Source organism: Salmo trutta, chromosome 20 (assembly GCF_901001165.1).
Source record: "Salmo trutta chromosome 20, fSalTru1.1, whole genome shotgun sequence".
In the NCBI taxonomy this organism is placed as follows: Eukaryota; Metazoa; Chordata; class Actinopteri; order Salmoniformes; family Salmonidae; genus Salmo; species Salmo trutta.
Genome location: NC_042976.1, coordinates 12,974,769 through 12,996,731, shown reverse-complemented (window position 1 = coordinate 12,996,731; position 21,963 = coordinate 12,974,769). Strand labels below are relative to the sequence as shown.

At 45.9% G+C, this 21,963-nt stretch overlaps 1 pseudogene; it reads left to right on the top strand.

The window, feature by feature from the left end:
• The window catches only part of LOC115155566 (pleckstrin homology domain-containing family M member 3-like), a 68,673-nt pseudogene that overhangs the window by 22,457 nt on the left and 24,253 nt on the right, over positions 1-21,963 (top strand).

Sequence of the window (21,963 nt, the reverse complement as noted above, 5' to 3'; positions counted from 1 at the left end):
GTTACACAAGGAAGTGTGTGTTTGTGTGCAGCTTATCTATTCGTCAACCCACATTTCACCACGTTTAACGACGCCAACTTGAATGGCATGTCCAGACCTGAGTAAGACCAGTGTCCTTGAATCCTTCGCCGTTCCTCTTTCCCTCCAAACAAACAATCAAACAAACACAGACAAGTGGACAACAGCAGCTCTCCAAAGTAACAATTGAAAGAACATCAGATTTTTTGTTGTCTGTAATTTATATGAACCTCAACCCAAATATAACCTATTTTTAGTTTGTCTTCATTTTCCATGGCATTCCCCAGAGTCCCGTGCAGTGACAAGGCAGCTTTGTTGTGGTTAGCTTCAAAAGGGCGGCTGGGGGTCATGGTGTCTGGGTCTCTCTTTTGACCTCAGACCAGTCACCTGTTACTCTACTGGGGGTCACAGACCCCTCCCCAAAATGAACACCTTACACACACACACATACCTACTGGTCATTGTCTGGTGGTAGATGTTTTATTATTCACTATGGCCTGTCTGTAATATATGAGTTCCATTACTATGCAATTGAAATGCAATTACTCAAGTACTATCTATGTAAAAACATGTTATTACAATGTTGATACTAGTGTAAAGTACACAGTTATAAGAGCAACTTAATGTAAGTTGTAACCTAGAGATATAGCTACAGTTCATAATTCCCCCTAGAGATGTCCTACTCCCCACTATATCTGTTTGCGTCATCAGCCTCTGGACCTTAACTGATATCTCACTACCAGATAGAGAGAGACTTCACAAGCTGACTGACAGACAGCTCAGTAAATGGAACCATGGCGGCGCTGCGTTTGGTCTCTCTGGGTGTGAAATGTGTGCTCACTAAAAGGGGATGAATGAGGTGCTTTCCTCCTCTTCTGTAACCAGTCCAGTCTGTAACCAGTCCTCTATTAATGCATCTGAAAGGTCCTCTGAACAAAGAGAGCGGGCACCTGACAATAATTGGCCCGCATAAAGCGCAGGGGAAAAAATCCCTTTTTAGAATCAAAGACAGGCACCCGGGATGCTGTGGTCAATGCGGAAGCTAATTGTTTGATTCAGGGGCTCTGTTCGCTTTGGCTGCAGAGGTGTTTGAATGAGGCGTGTCGAGACCCAAGCTTAGAATAACAGCTGGATACAGCTTTTTCCATGCTCTGTTCACAAACCTCTTTTATTACGCTCTCTTTCTCTCCCCATTTATCCTTTTTCCTTTCTCTCTCGTTCATTCAGACTCGCTCGTCTCTCATGCTCTCACTGTGTTCACTGAACTCTCTACTCTCTCTCTCTGTCCCGCTCTTTCTCTGTTCCCTCTCTGTCCAACTCTCTCTGTCCCTGCCTGGCTCCTTGGTAGAGTACCAGTTTCCTTTTGACTGCTTGGTCTTGTCAGTCACTTATCTTAGGACAGAGAGTCAGCGGCCAGTCTGTTGTATTACACTTTAATCACTTTCCCCTAAACAAATATCCCTGGCCACCAGGGCTCTGTTAGGGGGATTAGGGGGCGTGAGGACAGCAGGCAAAGGCAGGGAGAGAGTACGAGAGAGCTAGTGGAAGAGAGAGATAATGGAAGTTAGAGAGAGGGGGGGAAGCATAGAGGGGAAGTTACCATGGTGGGGTCTGCCGGAGGGGGGGGGGAAGTTACCATGGTGGGGTCTGACAGAGGGGGGGAGTTACCATGGTGGGGTCTGACGGAGGGGGGGGGGGAAGATACCATGGTGGGGTCTGACGGAGGGGGGGGGAAGTTACCATGGTGGGGTCTGACGGAGGGGGGAAGTTACCATGGTGGGGTCTGACGGAGGGGGGAAGTTACCATGGTGGGGTCTGACGGACGGGGGGGAGTTACCATTGTGGGGTCTGACGGAGGGGGGGGAAGTTACCATGGTGGGGTCTGACGGAGGGGGGGAGTTACCATTGTGGGGTCTGCCGGAGGGGGGAAGTTACCATGGTGGGGTCTGACGGAGGGGGGGGGAGTTACCATGGTGGGGTCTGACGAAGAGCACAATGTCCAGGGAGTGTAGGAGGGGGTTCAGGGGTCCCCATTACTTTTGCTTTTGCCCCTCGCTTCTCTGTCTATGTGGGGTCTGTGATTGAGCACCCTGTGCCTCTTCTATCCCCCCCAATGCCCCACCGCCCAACACCCCCATGTCCCAATTTGTTACCCCCCCTCCCCCCACAAAGGATGGATGGTGGATTGGCCCCCCTCCTGTGCCTGTGTGAGGGGCTCTGGGGGGGAGCATGTGCACCCTCCTTTCAGCTGGGCTCTGATGTCTCCTAATTACCCATCAGGCCTCAGCAACTTAGTGGACTAGGAATTTGTAGAAGAGGCCTGAGCACAATGGATAGAAAAATGCAACAACAAAATGAACCAAAAACAATCGTTGTGTTGAATCTTCCTGTCTGCCTTCCCCCCCTGCCTTGCCCTGTCCTTTTCCCTGATAGCTTCCTGTCTGCCTCCCCCCCCTGCCTTGCCCTGTCCTTTTCCCTGATAGCTTCCTGTCTGCCTTCCCCCCTCTGCCTTGCCCTGTCCTTTTCCCTGATAGCTTCCGGTCTGCCTTCCCCCCTTGCCTTTCCCTGTCCTTTTCCCTAATAGCTTCTTGTCTGCCTTCCCCCCTCTGCCTTGCCCTGTCCTTTTCCTAATAGCTTCTTGTCTGCCTTCCCCCCTCTGCCTTGCCCTGTCCTTTTCCCTGATAGCTTCCTGTCTGCCTTGCCCTGTCCTTTTCCCTGATAGCTTCTTGTCTGCCTTCCCCCCTCTGCCTTGCCCTGTCCTTTTCCCTGATAGCTTCTTGTCTGCCTTCCCCCCCTGCCTTGCCCTGTCCTTTTCCCTGATAGCTTCTTGAACCTTCCCCCCCAAAAAGTGTTTGGCTAACTCAAAATGTCTACTGTTTCTCTCTCAGCTTTCTTCTTGACTGGAGAAAGAAATCAGAATATCATTGTTAGAGCAGCGGCCTGTCATGAGGAATTTTGGCCTGGCGTCTCAAAGCTACTTACTCACATGAACCACAAACAACATTCTCAAAAATGTTCTAGGCCTGGCTGAACACATTCAGTGTATCAGTTCTTGATGAATATTGAACTTAAGACCTGTATGCATCTATTAGATTAACTGGCCAGATGAATACTACTATTTGAATGCACTACAGTGAATTCGGAAAGTATTCAGACGACCTTGACTTTTTTCCACATTTTCTTACGTTACAGCCTTATTTTAAAATGGATTAAGTAGTTTTTTCCCCTCATCAATCTACACACAATACCCCATAATGACAAAGCAAAAACAGTTTTAGACATTTTTGCAAATGTATTAAGAATAAAATATCACATTTACATAAGTATTCAGACCCTTTACTCAGTACTTTGTGGAAGCACCTTTGGCAGCGATTACAGCCTGGAGTCTTCTCAACAAGCTTGGCACACCTGTATTTAGGGAGTTTCTCCCATTCTCCTCTGCAGATCCTCTCAAGCTATGTCAGGTTGGATGGGGAGCGTCGCTGCACAGAGATTTTCAGGTTTCTCCAGAGATGTTCAAGTCCGGGTTCTGGCTGGGCCACTCAAGGACATTCATAAACTTTTCCCGAAGCCGCTCCTGTGTAGTCTTGGCTGTGTGCTTAGGGTCGTTGTCCTGTTGGAAGGTGAACCGTTGCCCCAGTCTCAGGTCCTGAGCACTCTGGAGCAGGTTTTCATCAAGGATCTCTCTGTACTTTGCTCCTTTCATCTTTCCCTCGATCCTGACTAGTCTCCCAGTCCCTGCCTCTGAAAAACATCCCCACAGCATGATGCTGCCACCACCATGCTTCACCGTAGGGCTGGTGCCAGGTTTTCTCCAGACGTGACACTTGGCATTCAGGCCAAAGAGTTAAATCTTGGTTTCATCAGACCAAATAATCTTTTTTCTTATGTTCTGAGAGTCCTTTACTTGCCTTTGTGGCAAAGTTCAAGCAAGCTGTCATGTGCCTTTTACCAGGGAGTGGCTTCCGTCTGGCCACTTTACCATAAAGGTCTGATTGGTGGAGTGCTGCAGAGATGGTTCTCCTTCTGGAAGGTTCTCCCATCTCCACAGAGGAACTCTGGAGCTCTGTCTTAGTGACCATAAGGTTGACCAAGGCCCTTCTCCCCTGATTTGCTGAGTTTGGCCAGGCGGCCAGCTCTAGGAAGAGTCTTAGTTGTTCCAAACTTCTTCCATTTAAGAATGATGGAGGCCACTGTGTTCTTGGGAACCTTCAATGCTGCAGAAATGCTTTGGTACCCTTCCCCAGATCTGTGCCTCAACACAATCCTGTCTCGGAGCTCTAGGGACAATTCCTTCAACCTCACGGCTTGGTTTTTGCTCTGACATCACTGTCAACTGGACCTTGTATAGACAGGTGTGTGCCTTTTTAAAATCATGTCCGATTAATTGAATTTACCACAGGTGAACTCCAATCAAGTTGTAGAAACATCTCAAGGATGATCAGTGGAAACAGGAAGCACCTGAGCTCAATTTCGAGTCTAATGGCAAAGGGTTTGAATATTTATGTAAGTAAAGTATTTCTGTTTTTAAGTTTGCAAACATTTCTGTAGATTTATGTGGAAAATGTCTTATTTAATCCTTTTAGAATAAGGTTATAACGTAACAAAATACTTTCGGAATGCTAATCTATACAATCATCTACACAGGTCTATATCTTGTTGGCCAGTCATGCAGGACTCACCATGAAAGACTCATGTCCTTCCACCCATGTGTTGTCTTCGTCAATATGTTTCATCTCAATAGAATTGCACCACATATGCATATGCGAGCCCCACCCCCATCCACGGCAAGTGATTGTTCACATCAAACCCATACTGAACCAGTATTTAATTAGCAATATTTATTCAGCTAATTACACATGGAGGAACACAGGGTTGTTCTTTTGTGGCCGGTGTTCGTTTGAAGCCTGAGACCCCCCAATACCACCTCTAGCCCTCTATGGGGTGCAGAATGTACCCCCAGGTTCCTCTCAAAGTTTGCTTGACCCTGGTCATTCAGCTTGTGTGGATTCACGGGGTCCGCAGAGGAGAGGGCTTTGTAGGGACAAGGAGGAGAGGAGAACTGAGGAGAGGACTGCACTGTCCATACGCTCACTGTGTTCACTGCATTCTCTACTCTTCCGCTGTCTCTGTGCTTTTGTCTCTCTTTCTTTCTCTTTCTGTCTCTCTGTCTCTCTGTGTTTCTGTCTCTCTCTGTCTCTCTTTGCACACATTTTAATTTGAGTGTTGAATGAGACACATCAAAGAAGAGGCCTCTTGTCTTTGCCCCCTGTGCACACACACACACACACACACACACACACAGAGGTGTAAACCATCAGACAGTTGAAAGCGTGGCTGAGTGGGAGCCCCTTTCTGGGGACGACAGAGCAGAAAGACCCTCTAGCTGTGGGACTGGGGCACAGGGGCCACAGATTCACCATAGAAGGCAAGCCTGGGGGGCCTCAGTATTAGAATAGTGTTTCTGTTCTAATCTAGGTGGCCTCTCAAGTGGGAGCATGAGATGGGGGGGTCATCTTCTTTCCCACTTCCCACACTGGTGGACACAGGATTTCCAAGAGGGCATGTTGTTCCCATGAGCACCACTGTCCCTCTGCCCTCTACACTCTACCGTAGAAGGCTTGTAGAATGCACCCAGCTGTGTTCGTGAGCTGTGGTTCTTTGGGGAGGACATGTATCCATGAAGTAGCTCCACATGCGTTTGGGATTATCATTTTTTTGTGCCAGGGGTTTTCTTGTTTGTTTTCTTTACTGACCGTATCAGTTGTGCTGTCCACAAGACCCAGCAGCTAGCTGGGTCACAGCGTTTGGCCACTGGCGCTGACCATCCTCTCCTCTCTGCTGGCTGGACATTCTCCCTGGAGGCCTTGGCATCCATCTCACTCTCACTAAGGGAATCCACATCGTCCACATCATTAGTATAGGAGCCGCACCATCCAACACAAGTTACGGTCCAGATTTAGAGATGCTGGTCTATTTCAGAGAATATAGACCATACAGAAGCCAAGGTGTAGTTGTGTAAACGACGATGTTAGCGATTTGGTAACTTACCAATCATCAATAATTTCCGAGGAACCCTTTTGAGAAAAACCCCAATGGCTAAAGCCCATCCATCCGCTGTGAGATGAGTGGATGGGTAGCAGAGCAAGCTGGTTTCTGGGGGAGTGGATGTATTTATGGAGCAGGGGTGGTTAGTGTGGGTTTGTGCTGCGCTCCTACGCTGATGACAGGGCAGCATCGACATACGACACCCCGCTGCGTGGTCTGTGGTACGCTCTGCACTACAGCCTCCAGGACGTGTGTGTGTGTGTGTGTGTGTGTGTGTGTGTGTGTGTGTGTGTGTGTGTGTGTGTGTTTAGGCTCAGGGTTGGATGGTAGAGAGGGGACTAGAGTTGAGGGGGAAGACACCAACTCTGTCTTTTTATAACTTGGGGTCCCTGCCCCAAAAACCTCAAGTTGACATTAGCTCCAGTGTGCCTGATGGTGGCTGGCTGGTGCATGGCTAGCTCCTAACCTCAGCCAGTGGCAGGGCAGCCCCTGTATTTATGCCATATTGGTTTGGGTTTAGGAAGGCATAAGGAGGAGATGGTCTCTCTCTCCAAGAGAAACAGGGCCACAGCACATCAGTCCCTGCTTAGTAATTTATCATACTCATTTATAATGTGGCCTCTGTTATATTGCGTTGGGTTGAGTTCTAAGTTTTTCCCTCTGACCGAATAATAAAGTAGAAACTAATGGACCTCAAAGTTTGTCCCCAGAGTCTGAGGGACCTTAAGGAAGACATTATTCTAATTAAGATGTCGGCTGGGGAGGTTTTGTGGTTTATGTATTCTTTGAGGTCTGTAAGGTTTTTTACATTGACTTCTCTTTTGTCCACAGTGGGGAATGGAAAACCAACTCCCAGATTCATTTTACACTTGGCCCTCCATTAAAAGTGCTAGGCTTCATCTGGGTCCAGGAATACTCTTGAACCGGCCCTGTATGTGTTTTAGTTTGTTTTCTCTCTGTATCCCTAGAGCAGTAGAGCCAGTCTCACTTCCTCTAGGTCTTCATTGACAGAGCTTCAACAACAGCCAATAGAAAGCCTCCGCAGAAAACAGAGACTTGTAATGTAGTTCACAAAAGTTCAATCAGGTAGGCTGATCTGAATGTTCAACCAGGAAGGCTGATCTGAATGTTCAACCAGGAAGGCTGATCTGAATGTTCAACCAGGAAGGCTGATCTGAATGTTCAACCAGGAAGGCTGATCTGAATGTTCAGTCAGGAAGGCTGATCTGAATGTTCAGTCAGGAAGGCTGATCTGAATGTTCAGTCAGGAAGGCTGATCTGAATGTTCAGTCAGGAAGGCTGATCTGAATGTTCAGTCAGGAAGGCTGATCTGAATGTTCAGTCAGGAAGGCTGATCTGAATGTTCAGTCAGGAAGGCTGATCTGAATTCTTGTTTAACTTCGTCAAGCAGCATTACCTAATTCACTCTGTTTCCTGTTCTACGGTCGTAGTGGGAATGAATACAAACATATCATCAGCGTAGCATCTCGTTAATCTCCTCTTATTAGCCATCAGCTGAATGTCATTTACCTATTTACCTTTAGCCTATAAGCACGGCACAATAAAGCGCGTTTGCTTTTTAACCTATGGGCTCGCTCTTATTCTCGCAATTATCACTTTCCTGTCTCAACCAATTGGTGTAAATGTTGATGTATTTATATGTCAACTTGCCCATGTTCTCTCACTTCCTGTTTTTCAGCAACAGTCTTGGACAACCCTCCACCTCCCCACCACCACCAGCTATAATAACCTTAAGGCCCATCGCTGGAACTCCTTTCCCCCAGCGGGGGGGTTTCGATGCCAGCTGCCCAGCAAAGGGCTACCTGTCATCAGCATCTGGCTCGAAGGAGACGAGGCCATACCCCAAACTATTTCATCAAATTCCATATTGCATTCTGTCTCTGTTGTCCATTCAGTTAATTAAGCCTGTACTCGATTGAATAAGGTTCATTCTGAACCTCTCTCCAGTCCAGATCGGCTGTTCTGATAGCCGCTGTTAGTGTGTTATCCTGTTTTTTCTCTCCTCCGTCTCTTTCCTTCTTTCTCTCTATCCACGTCTGATCTCTTCCCCCTCTCGTCTCTGTGAAGTACAGAGGCAGGCGCTACGCTCCACCGAAAAAGACAAAGAGCGTGCAAGTCCGTATCCGTCTGCGCTCCTTCCCCCTCTCCCTCCATTACCTTCTCCATCTCCTTCTTCCCTTGTTCCTTTCTTCCTCCGTGGCGTCCTGGGCCCCGTCCCTCCCAGATCGTCCTGGGGATAAGGGACACCTGCCGTTGCCGCGGTCACCTGTTTGGGTTCTGAGCGTGGCCCGTGGCGTGGGCCCAGAGTGTTTGGGGGAGCGCAGACAGCAACAACAAAGAGACCAAGACAAAGCAGAGTTTTCAGAGGATAGCAGCACTACTGAAGGACATCAATAGAAGCCTAGGATCTTTCCTTTCTACTGTTTTCTAAGCGAGTTGAGCATTGAGTTCGCCTCTTATTTTGACTACAGGATGGAGTGGGGAAACCTTCTAATCTGTGTCTCAGTCTCAACTGGGTTGGAGGGATTCACTGAACAGGGGATGTTTTTGGAAGTCCTTGTAGTTCTAGATGTTGGTTTGCTTGGTTGCAAGTGGTTAGTGTGGCATTGAGAGAGGGGTACATATGAAGTCTTTCAGACTGGGACTCTAATCATTAACCATGGCAAATCTGTTTTTCTATCTCCTGACCTTTGACCTGGGGAGGTTAACAGCCCCTCAATCGTTGACCTGCATGGCTGTTGCAACGTGTAATAACAGCTAATAAATTAGAGACTTCATCACTCACCTTTTTGAATTCTAGATACAGAGAGTGTTTGGTGGTTTAGTTCATCTGTAGACCCATACACTCATTCAGATATGAGCACACACACACACTCCCTCACCCAGTATCTCCTCTCTATCTCTGTGCAGGGTGTCAGAAGCCAGTAGGGTTGCCGCGGGGCAAGGCCAAGGTGTGTTGCTACAGTGGCTGGTACCACTGCCAGAGCTGTCATCAAGACAACCTGTTCCTCATCCCTGCCCGCCTGCTGCACAACTGGGACACCAACAGACACAAGGTGAGAATGGTGATGTTCTCCACAAGTCTGAGTCATTTACCAGAGCGACTTATGTGTTCATATGCACTCGCACGCAACATATTCAGAAACCTACAGAAAAAGTCTGAAACACCCACTGAGTGGGAAGGTTTTAGTTACGTACACTTCTGAAGTTAGGATTTGACCTTACACACACACGCACACACACAGCCCACCCCTCCTCTCCCTATTCTGTCCAGGTGTCCAAGCAGGCCAAGGATTCGTGGAGTTTGTTTACGAGGAGCCCCTGCTGGATGTGCAGCAGTTGAACCCGTGTCTGTATGAACACTGTGAGGGTCTGGCTGCAGTACTACGCCTGAGACAGCAGCTCCATGGGTATGAAGTGTGAGGAGTGTTAGGTAGAAGAGGCTGTATGGGTATGAAGTGTGAGGAGTGTTGGGTAGAAGAGGCTGTATGGGTATGAAGTGTGAGGAGTGTTGGGTAGAAGAGGCTGTATGGGTATGAAGTGTGAGGAGTGTTGGGTAGAAGAGGCTGTATGGGTATGAAGTGTGAGGAGTGTTGGGTAGAAGAGGCTGTATGGGTATGAAGTGTGAGGAGTGTAGGGTAGAAGAGTCTTTGTGGGGGGGTAGAAGCTCCAGTCCTTCAGAGCATACTTGTTCAACTGCCTCGCTGATATCACTGAGGACCTCTGTAGAAGGGGAGGGCTGGACAGGGGGAGGGGTAAGGACGAGGGCTGGACAGGGGGAGGGGTAAGGACGAGGGCTGGACAGGGGGAGGGGTAAGGACGAGGGCTGGATGGACAGGGGAGGGGGAGGGATGGACGAGAGGGGGATGAGGTATGATTCATCAAGGCCTTGATTGTTAATTAAATCCATTTTGACTAGAGATGTAAATGGTTGTCAATGGGCAAGATGTTGGGGGATGAGACAGTGAAAGGATGACGCAGTACCATAGTAGGAAGATGAAGGAGGAACACAGAGAATGGAAACATCAAAGTAGGCTTTCATAAAGCACAGGAACATAATGAAGAAGTATGGAAGGGGATTGTATGTCTGATGTCCATTGAAAGCCCATTTGTTGACTTGATTCCTAGTCCATGTTAAGCATGAATGTGTTAAGTGTAGCCTGAAGGCTCCGCTGAGGCCAGTATGTGAGTGTATGATGGGAATGTGTTTATGTGAGGGTGCCCAGACTAAAAGGCCTGTCTCTGGGGGGATGGACGCCCTCTGACACTCCCTAACCCCCTCCTCACACTCCACACACACTAGCTCTGTTTGGTACATCAACGCTCAACATGTTTGTGAAAACAGTGTTCTCTGGTCAGTCAATTTGTAATTGAGAAGCTAATTTTCCCCCTCAATTGCTGGAATTCCAAAATATATATAAAGTTGAAGTCGAACGTTTACATACACCTTAGCCAAGTACATTTAAACTCAGTTTTTCACAATTCCTGACATTTAATCCTAGTAAAAATTCCCTGTCTTAGGTCAGTTAGGATCACCACTTTATTTTAAGAATGTGAAATGTCAGAATAATAGTAGAGAGAATTATCTTTTTCAGCTTTAATTTCTTTCATCACATTCCCAGTGGGTCAGAAGTTTTCATACACTCAATTAGTATTTGGTAGCATTGCCTTTAAATTGTTTAACTTGGGTCAAACGTTTCAGGCAGCCTTCCACAAGCTTCCCACAATAAGTTGGGTGAATGTTGGCCCATTCCTCCTGACAGAGCTGGTGTAACGGAGTCAGGTTTGTAGGCCTCCTTGCTCGCACAGGCTTTTTCAGGATTGAAGTCAGGGCTTTGTGATGGCCACATCAATACCTTGACTTTGTTGTCCTTAAGCCATTTTGCCACAACTTTGGAAGTATGATTGAGGTCATTGTCCATTTGGAAGACCCATTTGCGACCAAGCTTTAACTTCCTGACTGATGTCTTGAGATGTTGCTTCAATATATCCACATCATTTTCCACCCTCATGATGCCATCTATTTTGTGAAGTGCACCAGTCCCTCCTGCAGCAAGCACCCCCACAACATGATGCTGCCACCCCCGTGCTTCAGAGTTGGGATAGTGTTCTTTGGCTTGCAAGCCTCCCCCTTTTTCCTCCAAACATAACGATGGTCATTGTGGCCAAACAGTTCTATTTTTGTTTCATCAGACCAGAGGATATTTCTCCAAAAAGTACGATCTTTGTCCCCATGTGCAGTTGCAAACCGTAGTCTGGCTTTTTTATAGGGGTTTTGGAGCAGTGGCTTCTTCCTTGCTGAGCAGCCTTTCAGGTTATGTCGATATAGGACTCGTTTTACAGTGAATATAGATACTTTAGTAGCTGTTTCCTCCAGCATCTTCAGAAGGTCCTTTGCTGTTGTTCTGGGATTGATTATCACTTTTCGCACCAAAGTACGTTCATCTCTAGGAGACAGAACGCGTCTCCTTCCTGAGTGGTATGACGGCTACGTGGTCCCATGGTGTTTATACTTGCGTACTATTGTTTGTACAGATGAACGTGGTACCTTCAGGCGTTTGGAAATTGCTCCCAAGGATGAACCAGACTTGTGGAGGTCTACAATTTTCTTTCTGTGGTCTTGGCTGAGTTCTTTTGATTTTCCCTTGATGTCAAGCAAAGAGGCACTGAGTTTGAAGGTAGGCCTTGAAATACATCCACAGGTACACCTCCAATTGACTCAAATGACGTCAATTAGCCTATCAGAAGCTTCTAAAGTTATGACATCATTTTCTGGAATTTTCAAGCTGTTTAAAGGCACAGTCAACTTAGTGTATGTAAACTTCTGACCCACTGGAATTGTGATACAGTGAATTATAAGTGAAATAATTTGTCTGTAAACAATTGTTGGAAAAATTACTTGTGTCATGCACAAATAGATGTCCTAATCGACTTGCCAAAACTATAGTTTGTTAACAAGAAATTTGTGGAGTGGTTGAAAAACGAGTTTTAATGACTCCAACCTAATGTATGTAATCTTCCGACTTCAACTGTATTTTCATCCAGATGACTTGTATTGAGCTAAAATGTATTTTTTAAGTGAGGCATGGTCCATGCGTGTGGTCCTATCCATTCTGGAATGGCAGGCTGATATCGTCTGTGTGTGTTTAGTGTAGTCTACTGTTGACCATGACAGGTTCACCTGTTCTTTTGATGTCTGTCTCAATCTCTCTGCTGTGCTGTTGTTGCAGTCTGTTTGAAGACCGAGACGAACAGAGAGAGTGGGGCTCTGAGACGCTCCTACTCCCCACACACACACACACACACACACACACACCCCCAGAGTTATCCCAGCTGGTTGTCGGAAGGGGAAGAAGGCCGTGGTGTTCACGGCAGTGGTGGCGACCCCGGAGTGCTCCTCTCTCACTAGAGACCCTGTTTACCACTACACCATTAGCGCTCGGCGACTAACGCCTTGCACTTCAAAACACTGCAGGATTAATGAGGCCGGTGGTGCTAAAACCTTCCCCCGGCCATCCATGGACCCTCTGGGCCTACCATCGGCCATCCATGGGCCCTCTGTGGGCCTACCATGGGCCATGGAACCTCTGGGCCTACCATCGGCCATCCATGGACCCTCTATGGGCCTGCCATGGACCCTCTGGGCCTACCATCGGCCATCCATGGACCCTCTATGGGCCTACCATGGGCCCTCTGGGCCTACCATCAGCCATCCATGAACCCTCTGGGCCTACCATAGGCCATCTTTGGACCCTCTGGGCCTAACATCAGCCATCCATGGACCCTCTGGGCCTACCATCGGCCATCCATGGAACCTCTGGGCCTACCATCAGCCATCCATGGACCCTCTGGGCCTACCATCAGCCATCCATGGAACCTCTGGGCCTACCATCGGCCATCCATGGACCCTCTGGGCCTACCATCAGCCATCCATGGACCCTCTGGGCCTACCATCAGCCATCCATGGAACCTCTGGGCCTACCATCGGCCATCCATGGACCCTCTGGGCCTACCATCAGCCATCCATGGACCCTCTATGGGCCTACCATTGCCCTGGAGGGGGCTCTGAGGAGGCCTGTCACGGCCAACACCGCCCGCACTAATCTAACACACTCCTCTGAACCCCACGGATATACCCCACACATACACACACACGTAGGGATGCATACATAGTACACGTTAGACACACATATCTGCTGCATACGTGTGGATAGTCTGCACGCACACACACATGCATATATGAACACAGGCAGTCATATACTGTTTAAAGACATGGTTCTGTACTTCAGTCATATACAGTTTAAAGACATGTTTCTGTACTTCAGTCATATACTGTTTAAAAACATGGTTCTGTACAGTCGTGGCCAAAAGTTTTGAGAATGACACAAATATTAATTTTCAGTCTGCTGCCTCAGTTTGTATGATGGCAATTTGCATATACTCCAGAATGTTATGAAGAGTGATCAGATGAATTGCAATTAATTGCAAAGTCCCTCTTCGCCATGCAAATTAACTGAATCCCCCAAAAACATTTCCACTGCATTTCAGCCCTGCCACAAAAGGACCAGCTGATATCATGTCAGTGATTCTCTCATTAACACAGGTGTGAGTGTTGACGAGGACAAGGCTGGAGATCACTCTGTCATGCTGATTGAGTTCGAATAACAGACTGAAAGCTTCAAAAGGAGGGTGGTGCTTGGAATCATTGTTCTTCCTCTGTCAATCATGGTTACCTGCAAGGAAACATGTGCCGTCATCATTTCTTTGCACAAAAAGGGCTTCACAGGCAAGGATATTGCTGCCAGTAAGATTGCAACTAAATCAATAATTTATCGGATCATCAAGAACTTCAAGAAGAGCGGTTCAATTGTTGTGAAGAAGGCTTCAGGGCTCCCAAGAAAGTTCAGCAAGCGCAAGGACCGTCTCCTAAAGTTGATTCAGCTGCAGGATCGGGGCACCACAAGTACAGAGCTTGCTCAGGAATGGCAGCAGGCAGGTGTGAGTGCATCTGTACGCACAGTGAGGCGAAGACTTTTGGAGGATGGCCTGGTGTCAAGAAGGGCAGCAAAGAAGCCACTTCTCTCTGGGAAAAACATCAGGGACAGACTGATATTCTACAAAAGGTACAGGGATTGGACTGCTGAGGACTGGGGTAAAGTCATTTTCTCTGATGAATCCCCTTTCCGATTGTTTGGGGCATCCGGAAAAAAAGCTTGTCCGGAGAAGACAAGGTGAGCGCTACCATCAGTCCTGTGTCATGCCAAAAGTAAAGCATCCTGAGACCATTCATGTGTGGGGTTGCTTCTCAGCCAAGGGAGTGGGCTCACTCACAATTTTGCCTAAGAACACAGCCATGAATAAAGAATGGTACCAACACATCCTCCGAGAGCAACTTCTCCCAACCATCCAGGAACAGTTAGGTGACGAACAATACCTTTTCCATCATGATGGAACACCTTGCCATAAGGCAAAAGTGATAACTAAGTGGCTCGGGGAACAAAACATCAATATTTTGTGTCCATGGCCAGGAAACTCCCCAGACCTTAACCTCATTGAGAACTTGTGGTCAATCCTCAAGATGCAGGTGGACAAACAAAAATCCACAAATTCTGATAAACTCCATGCATTGATTATGCAAGAATGGGCTGCCGTCAGTCAGGATGTGGCCCAGAAGTTAATTGACAGCATGCCAGGGTGGATTGCAGAGGTCTTGAAAAAGAAGGGTCAACACTGCAAATATTGACTCTTTGCATCAACTTCATGTAATTGTCAATAAAAGCCTTTGACACACATGAAATGCTTGTAATAATACTTCAGTATTCCATAGTAACATCTGACAAAAATATCTAGAGACACTGAGGCAGCAAACTTTGTGAAAATGTATATTTGTGTAATTCTCAAAACTTTTGGCCACGACTCTACATCGTTTCCGCTTTCACACATAAGCTTAGGTTAGGATGTCCTTCATTAAACCTGTTGTAATCAATGAATTTATAGTTGTAGTCTTCTCAATCCACACATTGACTGCCTGGCTTGACTGCGATGCTTACCCCAGCAGGGTGTGATGGTTACCCCAGCAGGGTGTGATGGTTACCCCAGCAGGGTGTGACGGTTACCCCAGCAGGGTGTGACGGTTACCCAGCAGGGTGTGACGGTTACCCCAGCAGGGTGTGACGGTTACCCCAGCAGGGTGTGACGGTTACCCCAGCAGGGTGTGACGGTTACCCCAGCAGGGTGTGACGGTTACCCCAGCAGGGTGTGACGGTACCCCAGCAGGGTGTGACGGTTACCCCAGCAGGGTGTGACGGTTACCCCAGCAGGGTGTGACGGTTACCCCAGCAGGGTGGGACGGTTACCCCAGCAGGGTGTGACGGTTACCCAGCAGGGTGTGACGGTTACCCCAGCAGGGTGTGACGGTTACCCCAGCAGGGTGTGACGGTTACCCCAGCAGGGTGTGACGGTTACCCCAGCAGGGTGTGACGGTTACCGTGAAGGAGCCAGCACTGATACCCACAAGAAGAGTCAACACCTCACAGTCAATACACTCTGCGCGTGTGTGGGTGTGTGTACGCGTGTGTGTGTGACCAACACGTCTTACATGTGATACAGTCACCTCTGATTAGTGGTCTCCTTCAGTAGCTGGCTCTACTCTGTTACACAGACAGGCCTGTATCTGGGGTTACCACCACCGCAAACACTTGGCCAATGAGAAGAAAGGAGACAAGCGGAGAGGAGAACAGTTGTTACTGTCCAGCCCTTGTTGACAGGCAGGCAGGCCCCTGAGAAAATGACCCAATCACACACACCTCACAGGGGATTTAGCAGGGAGTCACACGGCAGACTGTCTGGCTACTGGATGTCTCTATTGGAGGCTGACACTCAGGTTAGATATCACAGTTATGATGGAGGGCTTTTAAAACAACACTTTTTCTGTCTTCAGTGATTTGTAGTTTTGGAAGAGGGTTCTGGGTCAGGTATGTTCTTTAGAATGTGAAGGGAAGTTCTTATGGAGACCTGTAGTGGGTTGTCAGTCATGTAATATGTCCCGAACATGTTTTGGAGGAATCAGGGTGAGAGGCAGGTAATCTCCCCTAAATATTACTGCAGTGATATACCCTCTGGTCCTGCTCTTCTGAACACTGATATCCTCCAGTATCTAGTGTTGTCTGTCTGTTGAACCCTGTAGCAGTTAGATCAGTCTGTCTGTTGAACCCTGTAGCAGTTAGATCAGTCTTCTGTTGAACCCTGTAGCAGTTAGATCAGTCTTCTGCTGAACCCTACAGCAGTTAGATCAGTCTCTCTGTTGAACCCTGTAGCAGTTAGATCAGTCTTCTGTTGAACCCTGTAGCAGTTAGATCAGTCTTCTGTTGAACCCTGTAGCAGTTAGATCAGTCTTCTGTTGAACTCTGTAGCAGTTAGATCAGTCTTCTGTTGAACTCTGTAGCAGTTAGATCAGTCTTCTGTTGAACCCTACAGCAGTTAGATCAGTCTTCTGTTGAACCCTGTAGCAGTTAGATCAGTCTTCTGTTGAACCCTACAGCAGTTAGATCAGTCTTCTGTTGAACCCTACAGCAGTTAGATCAGTCTTCTGTTGAACCCTGTAGCAGTTAGATCAGTCTTCTGTTGAACCCTGTAGCAGTTAGATCAGTCTTCTGTTGAACCCTGTAGCAGTTAGATCAGTCTTCTGTTGAACCCTGTAGCAGTTAGATCAGTCTTCTGCTGAACCCTACAGCAGTTAGATCAGTCTTCTGTTGAACCCTGTAGCAGTTAGATCAGTCTTCTGCTGAACCCTACAGCAGTTAGATCAGTCTTCTGTTGAACCCTACAGCAGTTAGATCAGTCTTCTGTTGAACCCTACAGCAGTTAGATCAGTCTTCTGTTGAACCCTACAGCAGTTAGATCAGTCTTCTGTTGAACCCTGTAGCAGTTAGATCAGTCTTCTGTTGAACCCTGTAGCAGTTAGATCAGTCTTCTCAGTTGCATCATGGACTGTACATTCCCTCTGTCTGGTATGGATGCTCTGTTCTGATCTTGGTTTCGTTCCAGATGGCAACAGGACCATGAACAGCGTCCACCACCAAGCCATAAGACTGCTAAACAAGACTGCTGAATAGCTAATCAAACGGCTACCCAGACTACCTGCATTGACCTTTTCTTGCACTAACGCTCTTTCACTGACTCTATGCAAACACACTGTAGTCTACCCACACACTGACACATACTTACACTGACACCCAACACACACGCACGCACACGACATACGCCAACACACACATAACATGCACACACGTGCATACAGATGCAACACACTGACACGCACACTTTCACACTCACCACATACAGTATACTGCTGCTACTGTCTATTATCTATCCTGTTGTCTAGTCACTTTACCCCTACCTACAGTATACTGCTGCTACTGTCTATTATCTATCCTGTTGTTTAGTCACTAACCCTACCTACAGTATACTGCTGTTACTGTCTATTATCTATCCTGTTGTCTAGTCACTTTACCCCTACCTACAGTATACTGCTGTTACTGTCTATTATCTATCCTGTTGTCTAGTCACTTTACCCCTACCTACAGTATACTGCTGCTACTGTCTATTATCTATCCTGTTGTCTAGTCACTTTACCCCTACCTACAGTATACTGCTGCTACTGTCTATTATCTATCCTGTTGTCTAGTCACTTTACCCCTACCTACAGTATACTGCTGTTACTGTCTATTATCTATCCTGTTGTCTAGTCACTTTACCCCTACCTACAGTATACTGCTGCTACTGTCTATTATCTATCCTGTTGTTTAGTCACTTTACCCCTACCTACAGTATACTGCTGTTACTGTCTATTATCTATCCTGTTGTCTAGTCACTTTACCCCTACCTACAGTATACTGCTGCTACTGTCTATTATCTATCCTGTTGTCTAGTCACTTTACCCCTACCTACAGTATACTGCTGTTACTGTCTATTATCTATCCTGTTGTCTAGTCACTTTACCCCTACCTACAGTATACTGCTGCTACTGTCTATTATCTATCCTGTTGTTTAGTCACTTTACCCCTACCTACAGTATACTGCTGTTACTGTCTATTATCTATCCTGTTGTCTAGTCACTAACCCTACCTACAGTATACTGCTGTTACTGTCTATTATCTATCCTTTACCCTACCTACAGTATACTGCTGTTACTGTCTATTATCTATCCTGTTGTCTAGTCACTTTACCCCTACCTACAGTATACTGCTGTTACTGTCTATTATCTATCCTGTTGTTTAGTCACTAACCCTACCTACAGTATACTGATGTTACTGTCTATTATCTATCCTGTTGTCTAGTCACTTTACCCCTACCTACAGTATACTGCTGTTACTGTCTATTACCTAGTCACTTTACCCCTACCTACAGTATACTGCTGTTACTGTCTATTATCTATCCTGTTGTTTAGTCACTAACCCTACCTACAGTATACTGCTGTTACTGTCTATTATCTATCCTGTTGTCTAGTCACTTTACCCCTACCTACAGTATACTGCTGTTACTGTCTATTATCTATCCTGTTGTTTAGTCACTAACCCTACCTACAGTATACTGCTGTTACTGTCTATTATCTATCCTGTTGTTTAGTCACTAACCCTACCTACAGTATACTGCTGTTACTGTCTATTATCTATCCTGTTGTCTAGTCACTTTACCCCTACCTACAGTATACTGCTGTTACTGTCTATTATCTATCCTGTTGTTTAGTCACTAACCCTACCTACAGTATACTGCTGTTACTGTCTATTATCTATCCTTTACCCCTACCTACAGTATACTGCTGCTACTGTCTATTATCTATCCTGTTGTCTAGTCACTTTACCCCTACCTACAGTATACTGCTGCTACTGTCTATTATCTATCCTGTTGTTTAGTCACTTTACCCCTACCTACAGTATACTGCTGTTACTGTCTATTATCTATCCTGTTGTCTAGTCACTAACCCTACCTACAGTATACTGCTGTTACTGTCTATTATCTATCCTTTACCCTACCTACAGTATACTGCTGTTACTGTCTATTATCTATCCTGTTGTCTAGTCACTTTACCCCTACCTACAGTATACTGCTGTTACTGTCTATTATCTATCCTGTTGTTTAGTCACTAACCCTACCTACAGTATACTGCTGTTACTGTCTATTATCTATCCTGTTGTCTAGTCACTTTACCCCTACCTACAGTATACTGCTGCTACTGTCTATTATCTATCCTGTTGCCTAGTCACTTTACCCCTACCTACAGTATACTGCTGTTACTGTCTATTATCTATCCTGTTGTTTAGTCACTTTACCCCTACCTACAGTATACTGCTGTTACTGTCTATTATCTATCCTGTTGTCTAGTCACTTTACCCCTACCTACAGTATACTGCTGTTACTGTCTATTATCTATCCTGTTGTCTAGTCACTTTACCCCTACCTACAGTATACTGCTGTTACTGTCTATTATCTATCCTGTTGTCTAGTCACTAACCCTACCTACAGTATACTGCTGTTACTGTCTATTATCTATCCTGTTGTCTAGTCACTTTACCCCTACCTACAGTATACTGCTGTTACTGTCTATTATCTATCCTGTTGTCTAGTCACTTTACCCCTACCTACAGTATACTGCTGTTACTGTCTATTATCTATCCTGTTGTCCAGTCACTTTACCCCTACCTACAGTATACTGCTGTTACTGTCTATTATCTATCCTGTTGTCTAGTCACTTTACCCCTACCTACAGTATACTGCTGTTACTGTCTATTATCTATCCTGTTGTCTAGTCACTTTACCCCTACCTACAGTATACTGCTGCTACTGTCTATTATCTATCCTTTACCCCTACCTACAGTATACTGCTGTTACTGTCTATTATCTATCCTGTTGTCTAGTCACTTTACCCCTACCTACAGTATACTGCTGCTACTGTCTATTATCTATCCTGTTGTCTAGTCACTTTACCCCTACCTACAGTATACTGCTGTTACTGTCTATTATCTATCCTGTTGTCTAGTCACTTTACCCCTACCTACAGTATACTGCTGTTACTGTCTATTATCTATCCTGTTGTCTAGTCACTTTACCCCTACCTACAGTATACTGCTGTTACTGTCTATTATCTATCCTTTACCCCTACCTACAGTATACTGCTGTTACTGTCTATTATCTATCCTGTTGTCTAGTCACTTTACCCCTACCTACAGTATACTGCTGCTACTGTCTATTATCTATCCTGTTGTCTAGTCACTTTACCCCTACCTACAGTATACTGCTGTTACTGTCTATTATCTATCCTGTTGTCTAGTCACTTTACCCCTACTTACAGTATACTGCTGTTACTGTCTATTATCTATCCTGTTGTCTAGTCACTTTACCCCTACCTACAGTATACTGCTGTTACTGTCTATTATCTATCCTGTTGTCTAGTCACTTTACCCCTACCTACAGTATACTGCTGTTACTGTCTATTATCTATCCTGTTGTCTAGTCACTTTACCCCTACCTACAGTATACTGCTGCTACTGTCTATTATCTATCCTTTACCCCTACCTACAGTATACTGCTGTTACTGTCTATTATCTATCCTGTTGTCTAGTCACTTTACCCCTACCTACAGTATACTGCTGCTACTGTCTATTATCTATCCTTTACCCCTACCTACAGTGTACTGCTGTTACTGTCTATTATCTATCCTGTTGTCTAGTTACTTTACCCCTACTTACAGTATACTGCTGTTACTGTCTATTATCTATCATGTTGTCTAGTCACTTTACCCCTACCTACAGTATACTGCTGTTACTGTCTATTATCTATCCTTTACCCCTACCTACAGTATACTGCTGTTACTGTCTATTATCTATCCTGTTGTCTAGTCACTTTACCCCTACTTACAGTATACTGCTGTTACTGTCTATTATCTATCCTGTTGTCTAGTCACTTTACCCCTACCTACAGTATACTGCTGTTACTGTCTATTATCTATCCTGTTGTCTAGTCACTTTACCCCTACCTACAGTATACTGCTGCTACTGTCTATTATCTATCCTGTTGTCTAGTCACTTTACCCCTACCTACAGTATACTGCTGTTACTGTCTATTATCTATCCTGTTGTCCAGTCACTTTACCCCTACCTACAGTATACTGCTGTTACTGTCTATTATCTATCCTGTTGTCTAGTCACTTTACCCCTACCTACAGTATTCTGCTGTTACTGTCTATTATCTATCCTGTTGTCTAGTCACTTTACCCCTACCTACAGTATACTGCTGCTACTGTCTATTATCTATCCTTTACCCCTACCTACAGTATACTGCTGTTACTGTCTATTATCTATCCTGTTGTCTAGTCACTTTACCCCTACCTACAGTATACTGCTGCTACTGTCTATTATCTATCCTGTTGTCTAGTCACTTTACCCCTACCTACAGTATACTGCTGTTACTGTCTATTATCTATCCTGTTGTCTAGTCACTTTACCCCTACCTACAGTATACTGCTGTTACTGTCTATTATCTATCCTGTTGTCTAGTCACTTTACCCCTACCTACAGTATACTGCTGTTACTGTCTATTATCTATCCTTTACCCCTACCTACAGTATACTGCTGTTACTGTCTATTATCTATCCTGTTGTCTAGTCACTTTACCCCTACCTACAGTATACTGCTGCTACTGTCTATTATCTATCCTGTTGTCTAGTCACTTTACCCCTACCTACAGTATACTGCTGTTACTGTCTATTATCTATCCTGTTGTCTAGTCACTTTACCCCTACTTACAGTATACTGCTGTTACTGTCTATTATCTATCCTGTTGTCTAGTCACTTTACCCCTACCTACAGTATACTGCTG